Raw genomic sequence first — 25,223 nt, 5'->3', positions numbered from 1 at the left:
CTATCACCACTGTGGATGTGATGTGTAGGTATATGAAGCTCTATCACCACTGTGGATGTGATGTGGAGACATGTGAAGCTCTATCACCACTGTGGATGTGATGTGGAGACATGTGAAGCTCCATCACCACTGTGGATGTGATGTGAGGACATGTGAAGCTCTATCACCACTGTGGATGTGACGCGTGGACATGTGGAGCTCTATCACCACTGTGGATGTGATGTGTAGGTATATGAAGCTCTATCACCACTGTGGATGTGATGTGGGGACATGTGGAGCGCTATCTCCACTGTGGATGTGATGTGGGGACATCTGAAGCTCTATCACCACTGTGGATGTGATGTGAGGACATGTGAAGCTCTATCACCACTGTGGATGTGATGTGGAGACATGTGGAGCTCTATCACCACTGTGGATGTCATGTGGGGACATCTGAAGCTCTATCACCACTGTGGATGTGATGTGGAGACATGTGGAGCTCTATCACCACTGTGGATGTCATGTGGGGACATCTGAAGCTCTATCACCACTGTGGATGTGATGTGGAGACATGTGAAGCTCTATCACCACTGTGGATGTGATGTGGAGACATGTGGAGCTCTATCACCACTGTGGATGTCATGTGAGGACATGTGAAGCTCTATCACCACTGTGGATGTGATGCGTGGACATGTGGAGCTCTATCACCACTGTGGATGTGATGTGTAGGTATGTGAAGCTCTATCACCACTGTGGATGTGATGTGGGGACATGTGAAGCTATATCACCACTGTGGATATGATGTGTAGGTATGTGAAGTTCTATCACCACTGTGGATGTGATGTTTAGTTAGACCATCATTTATTTTTCAACAGGACAATGACCTCAAACACACTTCCAGGCTGTGTAAGGGCTATTTGACCAAGAAGGAGAGTGATGGGGTGCTACGCCAGATGACCTGGCCTCCACAGTCACCAGACCTGAACCCAATCGAGATGGTTTGGGGTGAGCTGGACCGCAGAGTGAAGGCAAAAGGGCCAATAACTGCTAAGCATCTCTGGGAACTCCTTCAAGATTGTTGGAAGACCATTTCCGGTGACTACCTCTTGAAGCTCATCAAGAGAATGCCAAGAGTGTGCAAAGCAGTCATTAAAGCAAAAGGTGGCTACTTTGAAGAACCCAGAATCTACTATATAATTGTCTAAGGGTCACTTCCGTCTGTTTGTCTGTCTGTCTGTCACGGAAATCCCAAGTCGCTGATTGGTCGCGGCAAAACGGCCACGACCAATCAGCAACGGGCACAGTCCGGCGGCAAAATGGCCGCTCCCTACTCTCCTGCCGTCAGTGCCCACTCCATACTCCCCTCCAGTCAGCGCTCACACAGGGTTAATGGCTGCGTTACACTGCGTTATGCCGCGGTGTAACGCACTCCGTTAACGCTGCTATTAACCCTGTGTGACCAACTTTTTACCATTGATGCTGCCTATGCAGCATCAATAGTAAAAAGATCTAATGTTAAAAATAATTGAAAAAATCATTATATACTCAGCATCCGTGTTAGATACTGCATGGGCTGTGGTATATATTACGTGGCTGTTGGTATGTATTACGTGGCTGGGCAATATACTACATCGCTGTGCTCTATACTACGTGGCCTGTGTTATATACTGCATGGGCAGTGTTACATACTACGTCTCTGTGCTATATACTACGTGGCTGTGCAATATACTACGTGTCTGTGCTATATACTACGTGTGTGCTATATACTACGTGTCTGTGCTATATACTACGTGTCTGTGCTATATACTACGTGGCTGGGCAAGATACTACATGTCTGTGCTATATACTACTTGGCTGGGCAATATACTACGTGGGCTGTGCTATATACTACGTGGCTGGGCAACATACTACGTGGGCTGTGTTATATACTACGTGGGCTGTGTGATACGCTACTTGGCTGTGCTATATTTCTCTGCTGTATCTGTGCATCATGAATCGTGGTATGTGTTAAAGTGGGGGGCCCACAGACTTTCGCCCGGGGCCCTCAAAAACTGGAGCCAGCCCTGGCTTCACTGATTGTTCGCGGCCGGGCGTGACCAATCAGCGACAGGTGCAGTCCGCCCGCGAATTGGCGCGGAATTTGAACAACGCTTCGCTAATTGGTCATGCCCGGCCGGCCGAATCCTGTGTATAAATTGCATTATTCTGAAAACTTCAGAGATAAAATACATACATATTCTAGAATGCCATAGTCTCGATGCGTTAAAATCGGGCCACCATCTAGTATTGTTTCATACTGTTTTGTTAAGCATATGATTCCACATTTGTTAATTCATAGTTTCGATGCCTTTGGTGTGAATGTACAATTTTCATAGTTATGAAAATACAGAAAAATCTTTAAATGAGAAGGTGTTTCCAAACTTTTGGTCTGTACTGTATATATATATATATATATATATATATATATATATATATATATATATATATATATATATATATATATATATATATATATATATATATATATATATATATACACAAATACACACATTTATTTTATCTATTCTATTGAAACCTGTCTGTGGGATTTTACATTACAGCGCCCTGAATTGCCGGCTTTTCTAAAGGTCTCCAGTGCGTATTTCTTGCAAGTCACACGCATAGTCCATGTGTAATCCATTTTTTTCTCGCACCCAAACACTTGCATTGGCGGATGATGGGAGCTGCCCCATAGATTAACATTGGTCAGAGTGCTATGCGATTTTTTTTCTCGCATTACACTCATCCGCATTTCTCTCTAGTGCGACTTCGGCCTAAAACAGGTTTAACTAAACATACCAGATGTGCACCAAGAAATAATTGTAACCAAGCAGAAAAATTACTCACTTGTCCATAGGAAAATGTCAGTGATGTGTGAATATGCCGCCTAACCTCACTTGTGCGTCACCTCATTTCTAGACAATCTGGTGACTGTCCTCCACAATAATATGAACGCCCTCCCCTTAGTGAAATCTTAGGGGGGGCACATGATAACACGGCCACCAGGTTATTTTATGTATGTGTTTTTATGAACAGTTTTGGATCCCTTCAAGGGTTAATTTTATTGCCCTGGTAAGCTGTGCCATGCATGAGCAGGTTTGTTGCTGGGCAAATTTGTGTTTATGCCAGATGTGCTTCCCGCAATTTTTATGGACTTTCATTGGTGGATGACCCTGAGCGGGGGGGGGGTCATTTTCCTATAAATCAGCTGTTTTGGGTGCGCTCAGCACAGTTACCTCAAGAAACTTTTGAAGATAAGAAGATACAAGAGGACAGAGGATGGAGGAGCTGTTACAGCAGCTGCTCCGAAGGGCAGAGGATGAGGGCGGAGTAGAGTGGCTGCGGAGCTGTTTAGCTGATAATCCGGCTATAAAACCTACCTCCTCCCTGGAGACTTTATCAGCTCCTGCGCCGCAATCTCCGCTCTGTCCTCCAGTCCCTTGTGAGCTGCTACCTCCGCCGCCTCCTTGCCGCAGCTCAACCAGGAGTCGCCGACCCAGGAACTCCTATTCACCGCCGACGGCATCGAGAGCTCCTGACCGGACGCCGGAGCCACGCAGAGGAAGTAGAAGGTCCGCTCACCGGAAGTCCCGCAGCCCATCGCGGGAGCCCGGGGAAGCTTGTCGCATCCGGCCGGCGCCGTCGATACCTCCTGCCGGAACCTCCGCTAGGTGTCGCTCTCCATTTTCGGTGGCACCGGGTGCGGATCATCCTGCGCAAGGCTCATCTAGCCACCGCGGCCATAAAAGAGCTGCTGTGGCCCAGGGAGCTCCAGCGACAGCCTGCCGACAGTCTAGGAGTTCGCGTCCAACCGAGGTGAGCGCAGCTGCCGCTGCAGCAGCATCCTGGAGGTCGGGGTCTCCGGCCTCTGAATATGATGTCGACTACAGCCCGCATTCACGTCACCGGTCACCAGCTCATGGGGTCCCAAATGCCGAAGTCTCCATGGAGCATGAGGTCGTCCAGCAAGAAATGGGTGAGGTTATTACTGTCCCCCCGTCTGTCTCTTCCTCAAACTTTAAGACTTTTATCAGAGATGTTATCTTAGAATGCTTTTCTAGCAGTTCGCTCACTTCAATGCCTAACCTTGCTTCTTGCAACGATCCTGCCTCAGGGAGTGTTGTTATGAAGCCCGGTTTACCTGAGGTGCTGCTGAAGGAGTCACTGACATGTGATGTATCCCCTCTGGGATTTCATCTGAGTCCCTCCGTGAAAGAACAAATTTGGAAAAGAGATTATGTTGACATTTTCTCCTTGTTACCTTCTGTTAAGGAACAGCAGCATAGATTTGACAAAAAGGAGGAGTCTGAGGAAAAGAAAAAGGTTGTTAACAGTAAATCATTTAACAATTTGCTCCAAGCGTTTTCCATCTATGCTGCTGTTTTAGGGGAAAAACATCCCAATGTGTGTTCAGGCCTTTTCCAACACCTAGATGCAATTTTGGAAGCTTATAGGAATTTTGGAGGGATGGCATGGCTGCAGTACGATGAATCTTTTAGGCAAAAATTAGCTATGTATCCTAATTTAGCTTGGGGTAAGAAAGATATTGGTCTTTGGATAAATTTAATGTTGCCTCAGAGAGTCACAACATCTCGGCAGAATGTGAATGCCCCTCTCAAGAAAGGTTTCTGCTTTGCTTTTAATGAAGGTAACTGTAAGTGGGCTCTTAATTGCCGCTTTCGGCATGAATGTTCCTTTTGTGGGGGCAGTCACCCAATGTCGAAATGTTACAGAAAACAATTTCAGTCTGGACAACAGGGGGCTATTAAGGAGCCAATGGCAAAAAGCGCAGACTCCAGTGAAGCTCCAAAACATGGTCCCATGGCTAGAGGCTTTTCCAAATCAGGAGATTAGTTCTCTGCTATTTCAAGGGTTTAGTGAGGGATTTTTTGTTCCTCAATTTAAAGGTGAGGGGTGTCAATTGGTTCGTAATTTGCCCTCTGCAGCAGAATATCCTTTGATTGTCAAAGAGAAACTTCTAAAAGAGCTGGAGTTAGGTAGATTGGCTGGGCCATTTGATTCCCCTCCATTTAGAAACTTTAGGATCTCCCCGATTGGGGTGGTGCCTAAAAAAGAGCTGGGCTCATTTCGGTTAATACACCATCTGTCTTATCCGAAGGGAGCTTCCCTGAACGATGAAGTCAACACGGAGGTATGCTCAGTTAAATATTCTTCTTTTGATGAGGCCATTGAAATCCTTCAGAGGTTCGGTAGAGATGCTCTTATGTCTAAATCTGACATAAAGTCTGCTTTTAGATTGTTACCAGTTAATCCCTTAGGTTTTAATTCTCTCGGTTTAGTTTTTGATAATGAATTCTTTTTTGACAAGTGCCTTCCTATGGGGTTTTCACTGTCATGTTTTTATTTTGAAGCATTTTCTTCATTTCTGCATTGGGTTGTTGAATTTTCCGTTGCTAGAGGGGGAGTTTTACATTATTTGGATGACTTTTTATTTATTGGCCCTTCGGGTTCGGACGCGTGTTCTTCTCTACTATCTACTTTTTTGAAAATTTGCGAGTTTTTTGGAGTTCCGATTTCAGAGGAGAAGACGGTTTGTCCCTGTTCTTCTCTGGAATTTCTTGGTATTCGCATTGACTCTGTCTCGATGACGTGCTCTTTACCAGACGATAAAATTGCTAGGCTGCGTTCTTTAATTCTTAGTTTTTTTAACTAGGGATAAGGTTACTCTCAAAGAGCTCCAGTCATTGTTAGGAATGTTGAATTTTGCCCTAAAAGTGATACCTATGGGCAGGGTTTTTTCTAAGCGACTTTATGATCTTACTGCTGGTCACTCCTCTCCTCACGCTCATCTGCGTCTCGGCAAGGATACGAAGGACGATTTACAAATTTGGTGGCAGTTTCTTTCAGATTTTAATGGTAAGACCCTTTGGCAGTCTCCCTTCGTATCCTCTGAGGAGCTGAATTTATCATATTTCACTAGCAAAACCCTCGGTATGGCTTTGTCATTGTCTTCCAATTGGGCTTTTGAGTCTTGGCCTCAATTTTGGATTGATGCCAACATTACTAGGAATGTAGTATTTTTAGATCTTTTTTCCATTTTTCTAGCTGTCAATTTTTGGAGTGTGCACTTAGCCGACAAGCGCATTGTTTTCCGGTCAGATAAGCAGGGCCTTGTGTTCATGATAAATACTCTCTCGTCCAAGAACCAGTTCTGTGCAATAATTCTAAGGCAACTAATTTTTCTTTGTTTGAAACATAACATTTGGCTCAAGGCCGTTTTTTCTTCAAATGTCAAGAATGATGATGCACGGCTTATTTGTCACCGTCAGGCATTTCAGTCCTCGGACCGACTGGCAGAATTAAACGACGGAAGATCAATTTGTCCTATTCAGATATGGGAACTAATCCAAGTGTGATTCATTCGTTTGTGGAGAATTCTTTAGCACATAAAACATGGGCCGATTACTCGGCCGCATGGAATATGTGGGTCAGATTCTGTCATGTGAATAATTATTCTTATCAGGATGTGAATCCAGCTGTTGCCATCTGTTTTGCTGAGCATTTAGTTAGAAACGGCCTATCCTTCTCAGCTCTCTCAAAAAGTCTTGCGGGTGTTTCATTCTTTCTAAAAATTTTGGGTAGAAAAGGTCTAACTGAAATTTTTGTCGTGAAGCAGTTTTTAAAAGGTTTTCGGAGAGCTACATTTTTACCTGACAAGCGTCGTCCTATTTCGGTGCATTTACTAAGGGACATTTGTCTTTCTCTTACCTCGGTTTGTAATGACCTTTTTGAGGCGTCTGTTTTCCGCTGCGTTTTCGTTCGCGTTTTTTGCAGCTTTGAGAGTGAGTGAAATTGTTTCTTCCAAAAAAGCCGCCCCGGCGGGTTTGTTTATAGAAGATGTTTCATGTGTCGGGAATCATCTGATTCTATTTATCAGGAAATCTAAAACTGATCAGTTGGGCAGAGGTTCTTCGATCAAACTTAATGCTATTTCTGACCCGGTCATCTGTCCTCTTGCCAATGCTAAGAGATGGCTGTCCGTTCGTCCTAGTTTTAGGGGCTCGTTCTTTTTACATATGAATTTAGAGCCAGCAACGGTTTTTCAATTTAATTTCATTCTCAAGAAATCTTTAAATTATCTGGGTCTGGGAGATCTAAAAATATCATCCCATTCGTTTCGGATTGGGGCAGCTACTGAGGCTGCTAGAGTTGGCCTCAGTGACTCCTCAATAAAGAAAATTGGTAGATGGGAGTCGAATCGCTTTAAATTATACATTCGTCCTGAATTATATGATTAATTTGTTATTCATCTTTCAGGTATTTTCACTATTTGGATCGTTGGACATTCCTTTGTGTATTGGGCTGAGAAGAGGGCATCCGTACGATGCTATACAGAGAATTTGTCATTTGATAATTCCATCATCCAGATTTTTTGGCATAGTAAGAGGGGGATGTTATGGCGGAACCTGATTTTTGAGTTTCGTGAGTTAGTTAAGAAGAGGCCTTATCCGAATTTAGTAATTATCCATCTAGGTGGCAACGATCTTGGTAAAGTGAAAACTCTTGACCTCCTTTCTTCCATTAAGAGGGATTTGTGTTTTTTGAAAACTGAGTTTGCTAAAACTACATTTGTTTTTTCGGAAATTGTTCCTAGGCTAATATGGTTCCAGAAGAGTTCTTCGTTCTTGGAACGTATTAGGAAACGGGTTAATAGGAATATGCAGAATTTTATGCCATTAATTCACGGCTTTTCTTTCAGGCATGTTAATCTTGAAGACGGAGTTCCGGGATTGTATAGGCGGGACTTGGTTCATCTGTCTGATATTGGCCTGGATATCTTCAATTTAGATCTCCAGGCCACTATTGAGAATTGGCTGGGGCGTTTGGGGGTGCCTTGCCTCGATGAGGCTTGGCGTTTGGGAATATCGCCCTGATTTTGGGTGGATTTGGACTTTATATGGTGAAGTTTATTCTGTCTATGGAAATTTTACACAAAAGGATGTATTGGTTATTATTATCAAATTAAATTATTTGTTTAGTTACTCAAAAAATAAACGCCACGGCCAATTTATATTCCAAAGTAAATCCTGTGTTTGTGTCTTATTTTATTGGGAAAGGTGGGGATTGTGTTACCATGACACCTAAATAATAGTCAGGAGAATTTACTAAATTCTTGTATTTGAAAATCACACAGTGAACTTGGCCTCCTGAAGAACATCACAAGTGCAAGTAGTTGTGAAATTCTGAGGCTCCATACATGCAAACAATGCAAACCAAAGACTAGCAAACACTAAGCACAATAATCTTGGGTTTCTAAAGGCCCCGTCACACATAGCGACGCTTGAGCGATTCCGACAACCATACGACCTGTCAGGGATCGCTCAAGCGTCGCTATGTGGTCGCTGGTGAGATGTCACACAGTGCGATCTCCCCAACGACGCAGCAGCGATGCGGCGAACTGTAGCGACCTGTAGAACGATGCTATTTCATGATGATTCAATGGGACGTCCTGTCAGCAAGGTCGTTGGTAAGGTGTCAAACACAGCGATGTGTGCTACCCAGCGGGACCTCAACGATCAAAAAATGGTCCAGGCCATTCCGACACGACCAGCGATCTCACAGCAGGGGCCTGGTCGCTGCTACGTGTCACACATAGCGAGATCGCTACTGAGGTCGCTGTTGCGTCACAAAACTTGTGACTCAGCAGCGATCTCGCTGTATGTGACGGGGGCTTAAGAGCTTCCAAGCTTCACCAATGCTGTCTGGCAGATTTTGTAGCAATCATACCTCATGAACAAATAGAGACGTGAAGAAATTAATGAAAATAAATAATGATCCTAATCCAAGGAATGCTGTAATGCGGAGCAGCTTCTCATTACCAGCACTGTGCAACATTACAAAGAATACCAGAAAGGGCTGCAGGTTCCACCATAAATTGTCCGAGTTACAAGAAGTTCTTTTATTAAAGGGATTGTCCATTACTGAATAGTGCCTTATGAATAGCTTGATTCAGAAGCCTAAAATAAAAATAAAATTACTCCTGCTCTGATGAGCAGTGGCTGATTACTTGCAGCACATACTATTCTTGTTAGAGTGGGCTTCCTAGACTACAAAAAAGGGGAGAGGAACCAGGGGGTAAAATGTGCCGTTTTTGTTGAAAAAACACCATGTCTGTTCTTGGATTGTGCCTGGTACGGCTCAGCTACATTCACTTGAATAGGCATAAACAGCAATACCAAACAGCACATGGGCAGATGTGGGTTTTATCGGTAAAAACAGCAGACCCTACTCCTGTACTAGAACGACACTAAAGGGTCATTAACAATGCAAGATAATCGTCAACAAGTGTTGTTAAAAATGCTGGTTTCAGGATTATACTGCTGTGTAAACAGGCTGCCAATCACCCGATGAACAAGCAAAATACTTCATCATCTGATGAAATGATCTCCAAAGTGAGTGCTTCCAATCACGATAAGGGAAGGGGCGGAGTGGTGTAAATGAGGTAGCATAAGGGTGCATCAATGAAGACGGAAGGAGCAGAGTGGGAGAGAGAGGAGGGGGTGAAAGATTCTAGAAAGCAGAAGCACAGGTCTGTGTAGGTTTGTCTTCATCCTAAGCAGGATTCACAGCTACACGGCTAAGTATGAACATGCAACTATTGCAAACATGGGCATAAGAACTACCCAAGAGAAGAGTATATTAAAGCCCAAAACTATTTTATTATTAAAGAATACATACATACATACAATGCTGCTATAAAATGTGGGGACATATAGAGAGAAAAATCCAACTAGTTTAGTGCAGGTCGTACTGTTCGGACATAGAGGGCAATAAATCCTGTTTAGCGTATAGGGAGGAGTCCTTCCCTGTGGGTAAAATAGGTTGTCCAGCTAATACTACTAATAAAAACAGGAATCCTTCATGTCTGTATCTACTGTGTACAGGAGACCTCATAGCATAAAATTAAAGGTACAGCCTGCAGAGGGGAAATCTGGTAAAGAAGGCAGGCTACAAGCATTATAATGGCCCAAACACACACCTGACTTTAGAAATGACAGGAGCTTCCCTCCACCGCCCTGTTTTGTATAAATTGTATTCCAGACAATGACCACACAACCAATGGCCCATGAAGCTTGCCGCAATCATTTGATAGCACTTCCATGCTCATTTCCTTGTATGCATCTTACAGGTCCATATAAGTTTCTTAAATGCATTTTAAAAGTGCCATCCCATCTTACAAGAACACCTGAAAAGAGGCTTTTTTAACTGAACAACCCCTATAGTGAGTCTCAAAAAAATTTAGAGATTAGCATTAAATATACACAGAGTACGGAAAGTATTCAGACCCCTTTACATTTTTCACTCTTTGTTTCATTGCAGCCATTTTGCAAATTCAAAAAAAGTTCATTCTCTCTCATTAATGTACACTCTACACCCCATCTTGACTGAAAAAACCCAGAAATGTAGTAATTTTTCCAAATTTAATAAAAAAGGAAAAAAAAAGTGACATCACATGATCATAAGTATTCAGACCCTTTGCTCAGTATTGAGTAGAAGCACCCTTTTGAGCTACTACAGCCATGAGTCTTCTTGGGAATGATGCAACAAGTTTTTCACACCTGGATTTGGGGATCCTCTGCCATTCTTCCTTTGCAGATCCTCTCCAGTTCCGTTAGGTTGGATGGTGAATGCTGGTTGACAGCCATTTTCAGGTCTCTCCAGAGATGCTCAATTGGGTTTAGGTCAGGGCTCTGGCTGGGCCAGTCAAGAATGGTCACAGTTTTTCTGAAGTCACTCCTTTGTTATTTTAGCTGTGTGCTTAGGGTCATTATCTTGTTGGAAGGTGAACCTTTCGCCAAGTCTGAGGTCCAGAGCACTCTGGAAGAGGTTTTCATCCAAGATATCTCTGTACTTGGCCGCATTCATGTTTCCTTCAATGGCAACCAGTCGTCCTGTCCCTACAGCAGAAAGACACCCCCATAGCATGATGCTGCCACCACCATGTTTTACTGTTGGGATTGTATTGGGCAAGTGATGAGCTGTGCTTGCTTTTCTCCACACATATTGCTTAGAATTATCACCAAAAAGGTCTATCTTCATCTCATCAGACCAGAGAATCTTATTTCTCATAGTCTGGGAGTCCTTCATGTGTTTTTGAACAAACTCTATGCGGGCTTTCATATGTCTTGCACTGAGGAGAGGCTTCCGTCAGGCCACTTTGCCATAAAGGCTAGACTGGTGGAGGGCTGCAGTGATAGTTGACTTTGTGGAACTTTCTCCCATCTCCCTATGGCATCTCTGGAGCTCAGCCACACTGATCTTGGGGTTCTTCTTTACCTCTCTTATCAAAACTCTACTATCATGATTGCTCAGTTTGGCTGGACAGCCAGGTCTAGGAAGACTGCTGGTGGTCCCAAACTTCTTCCATTTAAGGATTATGGAGGCCACTGTGTACTTATGAACCTTGAGTACTGCAAAAATTCTGTGTAACCTTGGCCAGATCTGTGCATTGCCACAATTTTGTCTCTGAGCTTCTTGGCTAGTTCGTTTGACCTCATGATTCTCATTTGGTCTGACATGCACTGTGAGCTGTGAGGTCTTATATAGACAGGTGTGTGCCTTTCCAAATCAAGTCCTATCAGTGTAATTAAACACAGCTGGACTCCAATGAAGGAGTAGAACCATCTCAAGGAGGACCACAAGGAAATGGACAGCATGTGACTTAAATATGAGTGTCTGAGCAAGGGGTCTGAATACTTATGACCATGTGATATTTCAGTTTTTCTTTTTTAATAAATTTGAAAAGAATTCTACATTTATGTTTTCTTCAGCCAAGATGGGGTGCAGAGTGTATATTAATGAGGAAAAAAATGAACTTTTTTGAATTTACCAAATGGCTGCAATGAAACAGAGTGAAACATTGAAAGGGGTCTGAATACTTTCCTTACCCACTGTATGTATATAGACACATTTTGCACATCTTCAAAATAGAAAAAATCTAGTAGTTGTATATCCGTAGCAGATACTGTGCAAGACTTTTTACATCTCCGTGGCAACACTCAAAATAGCATGGGATCAGAGCCAAAACTGACACTTCTAAAACGATAAAATAAGGGAGTAACTGAATTGTAGCATCATTAATTATGACGCAATGTCTGTAGAGAAGAATTCTGAATTTCCATAACATTTTTGTTGTGTTGGGTTTGTCTTTTAGTTTAAAAATTAAAAGGATTTGTCCAAAATAAAGCAGAGCAACCGATCACCGTCCTCGGATCTAGTGGCATTCGTGTGCTGATGGAAGAGCAAGGTCATTTATAGGCATCTTTGTTTTGTTTTCTCCGCCATTCCATCATGTACACAGCACTATTTTTACTGTCAAATCTGATGGAATTTGGAAAGTAGACTCAGATGTAAATGTGAACTAGCCCAAATATTAAGTTTATACAGTTATGGCCAAAAGTATTGAAACCCCTGCATTTCTGTCAGATAATAGTTGCAAACACAAATTATTTGGTATTATCTTCATTTAATTTGTCTTAAAAGGAAACCTGTCACCCCGAAAATCGCGGGTGAGGTAAGCCCACCAGCATCAGGGGCTTATCTGCAGCATTCTGTAATGCTGTAGATAAGCCCCCGATGTTAAGGTACCTTCACACATAACGATATTGTTAACGATATCGTTGCTTTTTGTGACGTAGCAACGATATCGTTAATAAAATCGCTATGTGTGACAGCGACCAACGATCAGGCCCCTGCTGGGAGATCGTTGGTCGCTGAACAAAGTCCAGAACTTTATTTCGTCGCTGGATCTCCCGTGGACATCGCTGGATCGGCGTGTGTGACACCGATCCAGCGATGTCTTCACTGGTAACCAGGGTAAACATCGGGTAACTAAGCGCAGGGCCGCGCTTAGTAACCCGATGTTTACCCTGGTTACCATGCTAAAAGTAAAAAAAAACAAACACTAGATACTTACCTACCGCTGTCTGTCCTCCAGCGCTGCGCTCTGCACTCCTCCTGTACTGTCTGTGAGCCGGAAAGCAGAGCGGTGACGTCACCGCTCTGCTTTCCGGCTCCCAGACAGTACAGGAGGAGAGCAGAGAAGCAGAGCGCAGCGCTGGAGGACAGACAGTGGTAGGTAAGTATCTAGTGTTTGTTTTTTTTTACTTTTAGCATGGTAACCAGGGTAAACATCGGGTTACTAAGCGCGGCCCTGCGCTTAGTTACCCGATGTTTACCCTGGTTACCGGCATCGTTGGTCGCTGGAGAGCGGTCTGTGTGACAGCTCTCCAGCGACCAAACAGCGACGCTGCAGCGATCCGGATCGTTGTCGGTATCGCTGCAGCGTCGCTAAATGTGAAGGGGCCTTTACCTGAAAAAGGAGAAAAAGACGTTATATTATACTCACCCAGGGGCAGTCCCGCTGCTGGTCAGGTCGGATGGGCGCCTCTGGTCCGCTGCGGCGCCTCCCATCTTCATTACAAGACGTCCTCTTCTGATCTTCAGCCACGGCTCCGGCGCAGGCGTACTTTGCTCTGCCCTCTTGAGGGCAGAGGATAGTACTGCAGTGCGCAGGCGCCGGAAAGGTCAGAGGCCCGGCGCCTGCGCACTGCAGTACTTTGTCTGCCCTCAACAGGGCAGAGCAAAGTACGCCTGCGCCGGAGCAGTGGCTGAAGATCAGAAGAGGACGTCTTGTAATGAAGATGGGAGGCGCCGCAGCGGACCAGAGGCGCCCATCCGACCTGACCAGCAGCGGGACCGCCCCTGGGTGAGTATAATATAACGTCTTTTTCTCATTTTTCAGGTAACATCGGGGGCTTATCTACAGCATTACAGAATGCTGCAGATAAGCCCCTGATGCCGATGGGCTTACCTCACCCGCGATTTTCGGGGTGACAGGTTCCCTTTAAATGAAAAAACACAAAAAGAATTGTCCTAAAGCCAAATTGGATATAATTCCACACCAAACATAAAAAAGGGGGTGGACAAAAGCACTGTTCGAAAAATCATGTGATGCTTCTCTAATTTGTGTAATTAACAGCACCTGTAACTTACTTGTGAAACCTAACAGGTGTTGGCAATAACTAAATCACACTTGCAGCCACTTGACATGGATTAAAGTTGACTCAACCTCTGTCCTGTGTCCTTGTGTGTACCACATTGAGCATGGAGAAAAGAAAGAAGACCAAAGAACTGTCTGAGGACTTGAGAAACCAAATTGTGAGGAAACATGATCAATCTCAAGGCTACAAGTCCACCTCCAAAGACCTGAATGTTCCTGTGTCTACCGTGCGCAGTGTCATCAAGAAGTTTAAAGCCCATGGCACTGTGGCTAACCTCCCTAGATGTGGACGGAAAAGAAAAATTGACAAGAGATTTCAACGCAAGATTGTGCGGATGTTGGATAAAGAACCTCGACTAAAGGTACCTTCACACTAAGCGACGCTGCAGCGATACCGACAACGATGTCGATCGCTGCAGCGTCGCTGTTTGGTCGCTGGAGAGCTGTCATACAGACAGCTCTCCAGCGACCAACGATGCCGGTAACCAGGGTAAACATCGGGTTACTAAGCGCAGGGCCGCGCTTAGTAACCCGATGTTTACCATGGTTACCATCGTAAAAGTAAAAAAAACAAACTACATACTTACCTTCAGCTGTCTGTCCCCGGCGCTCTGCTTTCCTGCACTGACTGTGAGCACAGCGGCCGGAAAGCAGAGCGGTGACGTCACCGCTCTGCTTTCCGGCTGGCCGAAGCTGACACAGGATGCAGGAGGAGTGCAAAGAAGCAGAGCGCCGGGGACAGACAGCGGAAGGTAAGTATGTAGTGTTTGTTTTTTTTACTTTTACGATGGTAACCATGGTAAACATCGGGTTACTAAGCGCGGCCCTGTGCTTAGTAACCCGATGTTCACCCTGGTTACCAGTGAAGACATCGCTGAATCGGCGTCACACACTCCGATTCAGCGATGTCTGCAGGGAGTCCAGCGACGAAATAAAGTTCTGGACATTATGCAGCGACCAACGACATCACAGCAGGATCCTGATCGCTGCTGCGTGTCAAACACAACGATATCGCTAGCCAGGACGCTGCAACGTCACGGATCGCTAGCGATATCGTTGTGAAGTTGTTTAGTGTGAAGGTAGCTTAACATCCAAACAAGTTCAAGCTGCCCTGCAGTCCGAGAGTACAACAGTGTCAACCCGTACTATCTGTCGGCATCTGAAAGAAAAGGGACTGTATGGTAGGAGACCCAGGAAGACCCAACTTCTTACCCCGAGACATAAAAAAGCCAGGCTGGAGTTTGCCAAAACTTACCTGAAAAAGCCTAAAACGTTTTGGAAGAATGTTCTCTGGTCAGATGAGACAAAAGTAGAGCTTTTTGGGCAAAGGCATCAACATAGTTTACAGGAGAAAAAGAGGTATTCAAAGAAAAGAACACGGTCCCTACAGTCAAACATGGCGGAGGTTCCCTGATGTTTTGGGGTTGCTTTGCTGCCTCTGGTACTGGACTGCTTGACCGTGTGCATGGCATTATGAAGTCTGAAGACTACCAACAAATTTTGCAGCATAATGTAGGGCCCAGTGTGAGAAAGCTGGGTCTCCCTCAGAGGTCATGGGTCTTCCAGCAGGACAATGACCCAAAACACACTTCAAAAAGCACTAGAAAATGGTTTGAGAGAAAGCACTGGAGACTTCTAAGGTGGCCAGCAATGAGTCCAGACCTGAATCCCATAGAACACCTGTGGAGAGATCTAAAAATGGCAGTTTGGAGAAGGCACCCTTCAAATATCAGGGACCTGGAGCAGTTTGCCAAAGAAGAATGGTCTAAACTTCCAGCAGAGCATTGTAAGAAACTCATTGATGGTTACCGGAAGCGGTTGGTCGCAGTTATTTTGGCTAAAGGTTGTGCAACCAAGTATTAGGCTGAGGGTGCCAATACTTTTGTCTGGCCCATTTTTGGAGTTTTGTGTGAAATGATCAATGTTTTGCTTTTTGCTTCATTCTCTTTTGTGTTTTTTCATTTAAGACAAACTAAATGAAGATAATAATACCAAATAGTTTGTGTTTGCAATCATTTTCAGGAAGAAACCGAGAATTCTCTGACATAAATGCAGGGGTGTCAATACTTTTGGCCATAACTGTAGGTGAACTAGTATGGATAGAAAACTGCTAGAATATACCACCAACAGAGATGAGCTGATCTTTTAAAATCTGAACTGGTCAACTTCGTCTTTTTAAAAATATTTTATTTAATGATTCGAAACTACGGCAATGTCTCCAGCTGCTCTTGAAACAAGTGTATGACACTGTGGTCTCCTAGGGCTGCAGCCAACCCTTTTCAAGTTCTTTAAAGCAAACATTGCCTTGGTAATGTCAACGGGACCTTAACATACATTGTATGGCCATGGGTGAGCAAGAGATAACTGGGGGGGAGCTGCCACACTGCAATGATAAACTTTTTATGCTTTTTAAAATTAACCAGAAATATATATTTTTGGGGGCAGATGCCTGCCATACCGAGGTTTATAAACATGCCATGTAAGAATGCATGCAGGAAGAGGTTTGTTTTCAAAAATAGTAGTTATGGTTTTTAATTAACCTGATCATAAATGATCCATTTTTTGGGGAGCAGAAATTGTTTTGGGTGCAAAAATGATCTATTTTTTAGATCAAGTTTAGGTTTTTTTACACTGTATAGGTCAGGATTAGCTATACAATATAATGAACAGGCAGGATATATGTGGCTGTCTTTTGGCAATGTAAGCAAGCAGTTAGTATAGAATATGGTGGGACAGATAGAAAGATGTCCGGTGCGTAACGCTAGACATGGGATGCCAAGCTTTGTGGGGGCTGGCAGCAGAAGATACAGAACATGATGGACAGGCAAGCAGACAGATGCCACTGCCAATCTAATCAATGGCACGAGCTGTAAGTGACTGATCCGAAACACGTAAGGTTTTCCATTATTGCAGAGAACAATCTAGTCCACTTGCGCATGACAAAGCAACTTTCTGCGCCAATTACTTTCTAGGATATACATTGGAAGCTGGACAAGACCGTACACCTGTGGGAATCCTGATAGTCCTCATCATTGGTCCAATCCACTGACCCAGAAGTCTGTGGTGTCAGGACTCAAGCCATCTGTCAGAGAAAGGACACAGTCCAGGCATGACCTAACCTGGCTGTTCTGATGGTGTGTCTCCGCTGAGGTGCATCGGATAGGTGCAGCAGCAGATAAACCATCTGGTCCATTCTGCCATATATACTGTAATGGCTGCTGCCTCGGCTACTTGTGGCCAGAGTGCTAGCACACATGGGGAGCATTATCTTTGCAGGGACATGTGATGGGTGTCATGGTCACCTCTGGCCAGCAAGAATCTGCTCAGCGACAACTTCATTGAAAAGGGAAGAAATATTACTTATAACAATGGTCCCAAATCTTTCTGAGCTGGAGAGCCACATTCAGCTCCTCCTCCCCTCACAGTAGTGGCAACCAAAGCCCCCATTCCGAGTATAATGATAACCAAAGCTTTTCCACACAAGTCACCTTGAAGCAGTATACCAAGACCCAGGGGCTCCCACCAAACCCCCATTCAGCATTGCCGCAATCACGTACGCCCAGCAGTCACATCCAGCTTCAAGCACCTCCTCTGACCGGTAGTATCATCCTGTCTCCAGCGTACCATACTTAAATTATCTCTAAACCCCCAAGACCAGTAGACTTATAATATCCGGGAAAATAGTATAAATTGACTTTTGCATTCGTAAGTAAAATCTTCAAGCTTTATTAGATCACATTCAAAACAGACACCACATGGTGGCTATAAACACGCTGCCACTGACGCGTTCCTGGCGCCCTTAAGGTACCTTCACACTAAGCGACGCTGCAGCGATACCGCCAAAGATGCCGATCGCTGCAGCATCGCTGTTTGGTCGCTGGAGAGCTATCACACAGACAGCTCTCCAGCGACCAACGATCCCGAAGTCCCCTGGTAACCAGGGTAAACATCAGGTTACTAAGCACAGGGCCACCAGCGTAAATGTAAAAAAAACAAACACTTCATACTTACCTTCTGCTGTCTGTCCCCGGCGCTCTGCTTTCCTGCACTGACTGTGAGCACAGCGGCCGGAAAGCAGAGCGGTGATGTCACCGCTGTGCTTTCCGGTTGGCCGGCGCTCACAGCCAGTGCAGAGAAGCAGAGCGCCGGGGACAGACAGCAGAAGGTAAGTATGTAGTGTTTGTTTTTTTTACGTTTACGCTGGTAACCAGGGTAAACATTGGGTTACTAAGCGCGGCCCTGCGCTTAGTAACCCGATGTTTACCCTGGTTACCAGTGAAGACATCGCTGAATCGGCGTCACACACGCCGATTCAGCGATGTCTGCAGTTAGTCCAGCGACGAAATAAAGTTCTGGACTTTCTGCAGCGACCAACGACATCACAGCAGGGGCCTGATAGCTGCTGCGTGTCAAACTGAACGATATCGCTAGCCAGGACACTGCAACGTCACGGATCGCTAGCGATATCATTCAGTGTGAAGGTACCTTTACTCAGAGTATGGCTAGGTACTGTGGGACATCCTATTTAACGGGTGCACCACCAATCATACAAAGCCTGATGATACTTATGGATGCCACATGCCATTTTGTGAGATCCAAAAGGGTGTGCTCCAGCCCAGTGAGAGTGGAAACCCCAGTCCCCACAGGATAATGAAAATTAAATAAGACAGCTAGATTTGAGATACAGTATGTGCCAATGGGGAGGTGCTAAAATGGACAACGCTTGAATCCTATGTAAATACAAAAACCCATTACCACTGGCAACCGGCTCGGCCTTCATGTGACGCACGGCTATGCCAATTAGTGGGTGCGGCCTCTGGGTGACGCGCCGGGGACAGACCCTTGCACTGTACCGGATTGGCTGATGAGTGGACTCTGTCTCTGCATGACGCGCCTGGGATATCCCCATTTACGGAGCCTGATTGGTTACTTTGGACTTTAAGTATTCCATGATGCCTGACCTCAGACATGCCCCCAGGAGGAATCAGATGCGAAACGTGCGTCGGGGTAGTCAAAGTGTAGCGTGCCACGAGGCAGGGGAGCAGCAGATTTATCCAGGTAATATGTACCGAGTGGATTGCTCACAGTTTTCTATTCTTTATGTGTGACATCTATGAGGTTGAGAGAATGTGCAATATAATTTGGGCTCCATTTGGTGGAATGTGACGGTGGGGCCTGTGCCCTGCATTGTAGGGACGTAGCTTGTTACAATGGCATGCGGATCAATGTGCAATATTTGGCTGTCCCACTCTGATTTTTTGATGGTGGGGTTTGGCTTTGGGTATTGGGAATATCCTTTTTTCTCGGTCAATGAATTTTCTTTTGACTATCTATAATTATCTTGTAAGTGCACTTGTATGGGATTTAACCCAATAAAGATCATTTTGCACTGTCATTTGTTGACCCTATATGAACTACTTTGCACTGTCACCTTAATACTTTAAGTATATGCTACAAGGAATTTTTACTTTGTGACCGAATATCCTTCATAAACATTTATGAATATATGAGTAGCAGCAATTTTGCATTGTCACTTGAAAACTTTAACATTTGCTGCAAGGAATTTTCTTCCAGTGATTAATGAATTCTTATGGGTGTATGTGTAGCAGTAATTTTGAGTAATCTTATCTGGATACCCACGGTTCCCTTCGTCTACCTTTGCTATCAAATTTTGTTCTGATTTTAAAGGCACTGTTTTTAATTGTGTGTATTGTTTATATTGTTTATATGTGAATAAGGGTTTCTTTTTAATTATTAAACACTTTGTGACTGAGTAACTTTACGGTCAATATGTTTATATCAAGTTTGGAGTGTTGCCCATCCGTAACCTAAGGAAATGGGTTGGTGCGTTATGTTTATTATGCTCACACGTTGTCCGTGTGCCGTGCAGGAGACAGCGCTACAGTAAGCGCTGTCCCCCCCACTGGTGCTGAAGCCCCATTCTTATCTTCCCTGCAGCAGCGTGGGGCCGCCGATTATAGTCATGAATATGCGGATCCACCTCCCACATGGGTGGAGCCGCGTATTCATTACTGTAAATGAGCGGCCCCACGTGACCGCTCATACAGTAGAAGGTGCGGCGAGGACAGGAAGCAGCGCCAGCCAGCGAGGGAGCCGGGTGAGTATTTTAAGAACAGCGGGCGGGCACACAGAGGGTAGGAGGGGGGTGGGGACATGGATCTTTATTGTAAACACGAGAATAAAAAAAAAAAAAAAGGAATATTCATATCTTCTCTACAGCAAACGCTGCTGCAGGGAAGATATGAATGGCGGCTTCAGCACCAGATGCAGGGGACAGCGCTAAACTTTAGCGCTGTCTCCTGCACGGTGCGTGTGGTACCCAGTGGGCACACGGGCGGCACAAGTGTGCCACACTGATGTGCCACAGAAACGCACGGGCACAGATAATTCCGGTACAGATTTTTCCGGTACCGGAATTATCTGGACGTGTGGGACTGCCCTCACTGTGCTTGATTGGCCAGCAAACTCACCTGACCTTAACCCCATAGAGAATCTATGGGGTATTGTCAAGAGGAAGATCTGAGACACCAGACCCCACAATGCAGATGAGCTGAAAGCTGCTATCAAGGCAACCCGGGCTTCCATAACACCTCAGCAGTGCCACAGGCTGATCGCCTCCATGCCACACCACATTGATGCAGTAATTGATGCAAAAGGAGCTCCGACCAAGTATTGAGTGCATTTACTGAACATACATTTCAGTAGGCCAACATTTCGGATTTTAAAATCATTTTTCAAGTTGGTGTTATAAAGTATTCTAATTTACTGAGATAATGACTTTTGGGTTTTCATTAGCTGTAAGACATAGTCATCAATATTAACAGGAAAAAAAACACTTGAAATGGATCACTCTGTTTGTAATGACTATAGACGAGATTCACTTTTTGTATTGAAGAACTGCAATAAATTAACTTTTTCATGATATTCTAATGTTGTGAGAAGCACCTGTACACCTATGGAGCCCCGGCACTTACCTTTGTCAATGAAGTTACACATTAAAAAGGTTTTTAACATCTGTTGCACTCTCTTTACTTGTGAGTTTCTTACTAAAAACTGAAACATGACAGTAGATCCTAGACCTATAGTGTCCTCCTGGTCAGCAGCTTCCAGGACTGCAGCTCATGTCCATATGGAAGCTCAGCTCTGGACCACGGCGGATCGGCTCTGGACCACGGCGGATCGGCTCTGGACCACGGCGGATCGGCTCTGGACCACGGCGGATCGGCTCTGGACCACGGCGGATCGGCTCTGGACCACGGAGGATCGGCTCTGGACCACGGAGGATCGGCTCTGGACCACGGAGGATCGGCTCTGGACCACGGCGGATCGGCTCTGGACCACGGCGGATCGGCTCTGGACCACGGCGGATCGGCTCTGGACCACGGCGGATCGGCTCTGGACCACGGCGGATCGGCTCTGGACCACGGCGGATCGGCTCTGGACCACGGCGGATCGGCTCTGGACCACGGCGGATCGGCTCTGGACCACGGCGGATCGGCTCTGGACCACGGAGGATCGGCTCTGGACCACGGAGGATCGGCTCTGGACCACGGAGGATCGGCTCTGGACCACGGAGGATCGGCTCTGGACCACGGCGGATCGGCTCTGGACCACGGCGGATCGGCTCTGGACCACGGCGGATCGGCTCTGGACCACGGCGGATCGGCTCTGGACCACGGAGGATCGGCTCTGGACCACGGCAGCTTCTGCAAGCCAGGACTTCATACACAGACTAGAGCCTCCTGCCAGGCAATGAGGGTTCTCAGACAGCAGACATGGTGGCAGCCAGGAGTCGCCGCTACATAGAGGAGGCAGGGAATGCTGGAAGATGACCTCATCCCAGAAGCCTGATCCTCCATCTGTGACATAGTAGAGCCACTTACATTGAAGACAGAATCACAACCATTGGTTTTGCTACAAGACACCCAAACCTTTCCTCTGAGCCACCGACTACAAGTCCAGTAGGTAGCCCCCCAGAGTGAGGACCCTATAACACGAGCGTGGCATAGAATGGGCAGTGTCTCACCTGAGCGCGGGCGTCCTGCTCCGGTGGGATGGCTGCACACGGTGTCTGCACGCACACTGTCTGTATGCACACTGTGACTACATGCTGCATCCACACACCGTGCACACAAAGCGCAGCCTCTCCAGTGCCGACACTTCCTGTGACCGAGGAAATGAGACTGAGGAGGAGGAGAGAGCTGGAGCCGCCCGCCCGCCCCCGGGGCCGCACCGCCCGCCCCCGGGGCCGCACCGCCCGCTGGAGCCCGTGCACACAGTGCCACCCTAATATTGCCGCTGTGCCCTTACTCGGGAGGGTGAAGTTGCTTCTTATGCTGCAGTTTCTTGTTCAGTACATTTTTACGTGTTTAATAGAGAGCAGTGCGGAGCCCAGAGGTGCGGGCAGGGGAAGCAGCTACAAGTGGCATCGACGTTGGCCCTGCTGGGGTTGATCCAAAGGGCCAGTGGCCTCACACCACCATTACGTGCCCCACACCACACAGGCTGGCATCAGTGGACACAGTTTGCTATGAATACGAAGCTGGTGGATTGAGGGGGCTAAATTGCTTTGGCCACTTATCTCACATCAAATTCAGGTCTCTCCAGGTGGCCCAATGGGTTACTGGACTTAAACTGGCAAATAGCCAATTTTGATGATGATTTAACTAAGCAACCACTGTTGTTAAAGGGTTAAATGCCTTTGAGCCACTGGTTTCGCACTGCAGGCAGATTCACTTCAGGCCGCCGGCCCAATGGGTTCTGGTCATTAAAGGGGTTTTCTGGTTTCAGAAAAAAACACCTTGTCTGGCTACAGAGGTTTTGTTGTTGTTTTTCTTTTACACCCTGTGCTTTTTTCACTTTAGGCGACACCAAAAGCATATAGGTACGGATGTTCTCCATCAAATTCATGTCTCTTCAGGCTGGCACAAATGAGTTCTGGACATTGAAGACGTTTTCATAACCTCATTCCCTCAGGTGCAGTTTTTTTAAAATACAAACCGTTTTATTCACCCTTACCGGACTGACTCCACTGCTGGTCCTGGAGTCTGTTATTGTCTGTGGTGCTAATGTCACATCGACAGCTAATCAGCTATTGGCTTCGGCTCTGTCAATGTGACATCTGGAGCAGTGGAGGAGAACAGCGCTGGAACCATTGAGGGTGAGTAAAGCTAGGTTTGTATTTGATGTGACACGCTCATGCCCCCTTCCCTTCTGAGCCACAGTGTGCCTAAACCACATTTAGGGTCCCCAGGTTTTGCATTTTCGTAGCTGTGAGAGCTTAATTAATTTACAGGGTGCGGGTCTCATAACCATGTGGTGGACACAATGTATGGGCACTATAATGTACTGGACACTACAATGTATGGGCACTACAACATACTGGACACTACAATGTAAGGGCACTACAACGTACTGGACACTACAATGTATGGGCACTACAACATTCAGGCACTACAACATACTGGACACTACAATGTAAGGGCACTACAACGTACTGGACACTACAATGTATGGGCACTACAACATACAGGCACTACAACATACTGGACACTACAATGTATGGGCACTACAACATACAGGCACTACAACATACTGGACACTACAATGTATGAGCACCTCAACGTACTGGACACTACAATGGCAGATTTGCAATTTTCTCTCTGCAATATCCATTGCGGCTTGTTTCTGAAAAACACCCATGGAGTCAATATCATCTCTACACCAGTAGATAAATACCGAAAGGGGTGTAATTTCCAAAATGTGGTCACTTGAGGGGGGATTCTGCTTTTATCGCATTTAGAGGCTCTGTTTATGGAGTCCATAAACTATTCTACGAAAATTTGTTCTCCATGAGTCAAATAGCACTCCTTCCTTTCCGAGTCTTGCCGTGTTGCTAAGCAGTATTATCCACCTTCAGCAGAAATTGCGTGACAAAGTTTGGTTCCATTATTACCCAATTTCCCAGTATGGGGGGCTCTGCTGCTCTGGCACCTCAGGGGCTCTGCCAATGTGACATGGCCCCCTCAAACCAGTCCAGCAAAATCTGAACTCCAGTATGGCGCATCTTCCCTTCTGGACTTTGCACTGTGCCTCAAAAGTAGGTTTTGAAAACTTATGGGGTATTGGCGTACTCAGGATAAATTGGGTAACAAATTGTACCGTTCATTTTCCCTTTTGAAAATTAAAACTTGGTGCCAAAGCAACATTTTAGTGGAATAAATGGTACTTTTTCATTGACTCAGCCTAATATAATACAATGGCATTGTACAGCCAATACCTGAAAATGACCTTCAGCTTACCAGACATGGAAAAATAAAGCAATGGACATGACACATTGACTTTGGTTGGAATATTATTTGGCCATGGCCTTTATTAAAAATTCACATATAAAACTTATAACCAAACCGCAGCTTAGCCAAAGCTCAAGCCCGTTTACCATTGAAAAAAACCTGACGTCCATTCAGTTCCCTGAACGACTTTCCCAACAGACACCTTGCCTAACCAACAGTAGGCAAGAGTGGCCCCACCCTTCCAAGGGCCAATTCCACCATTGCTTGTAAGTTGAGATTAAAAATGTCAGTGCCTACCTCCGAAAGATGCACCCAATCATTGTGAAAAAGGCCTGGCACTCCACCTTCCAAGTCAACGTGCCTGAAAGAAAATCCACCGATAGACGCCATAAACTTGCTCATGGACCTATTTAATGTTTTACAAATTTTTTCCAAAAATTTTAAGTCCCCGGATTCCAACCAAAGCAATCTTGGCACTATTTCAGAAAATATTAAAATAGCATTGGGAAACTTATTTCTTAACTCTAAAAAATTTTGCTTCATCAGAAATAATAAATTAACAGTTCCAAGTTTTCCAATGTTGTTTCCTCCGAGATGAATGATGATCACGTCTGGAGTTGGAGACTTGTACATCAAGGTCATCTGGTCCATGAGGCCAATCCATTTCTGTCCACTGACACCAAATCAAAAAACCCTAACCAAATCTGAGGACATGGCCAGGTTTAAACAATAACAGCGCTGCCTCGCTCTCCACTCAACACAGTGAAAGAAAGATTGGCCTAGTATCCACACTGTAAGGCTATGTGCCCACGTTGCAGAAATGTCTGCAGCATTTCTGCAACTCCCTGCCGTGGGTAAAACGCATGCGG

At 45.4% G+C, this 25,223-nt stretch overlaps 1 protein-coding gene across 2 annotated transcripts in view; it reads right to left on the bottom strand.

Annotated features, from left to right (window-relative positions):
* CSGALNACT2 (chondroitin sulfate N-acetylgalactosaminyltransferase 2) overlaps positions 1–22,233 on the bottom strand; it is a 110,594-nt gene extending 88,361 nt beyond the window's left edge. For both annotated transcript variants that reach the window (XM_069753112.1, XM_069753111.1), the window contains exon 1: positions 22,089–22,233. The gene's annotated coding sequence lies outside the window, so the exon portion shown is untranslated. The remainder of the gene's footprint in view (positions 1–22,088) is intronic.
* Between the last annotated feature and the right edge of the window lie 2,990 nt (positions 22,234–25,223).

The sequence above is a fragment of the Ranitomeya imitator genome, chromosome 2, assembly GCF_032444005.1.
Source record: "Ranitomeya imitator isolate aRanImi1 chromosome 2, aRanImi1.pri, whole genome shotgun sequence".
NCBI lineage: Eukaryota > Metazoa > Chordata > Amphibia > Anura > Dendrobatidae > Ranitomeya > Ranitomeya imitator.
This window is presented reverse-complemented; position numbering and strand designations above follow the sequence as displayed.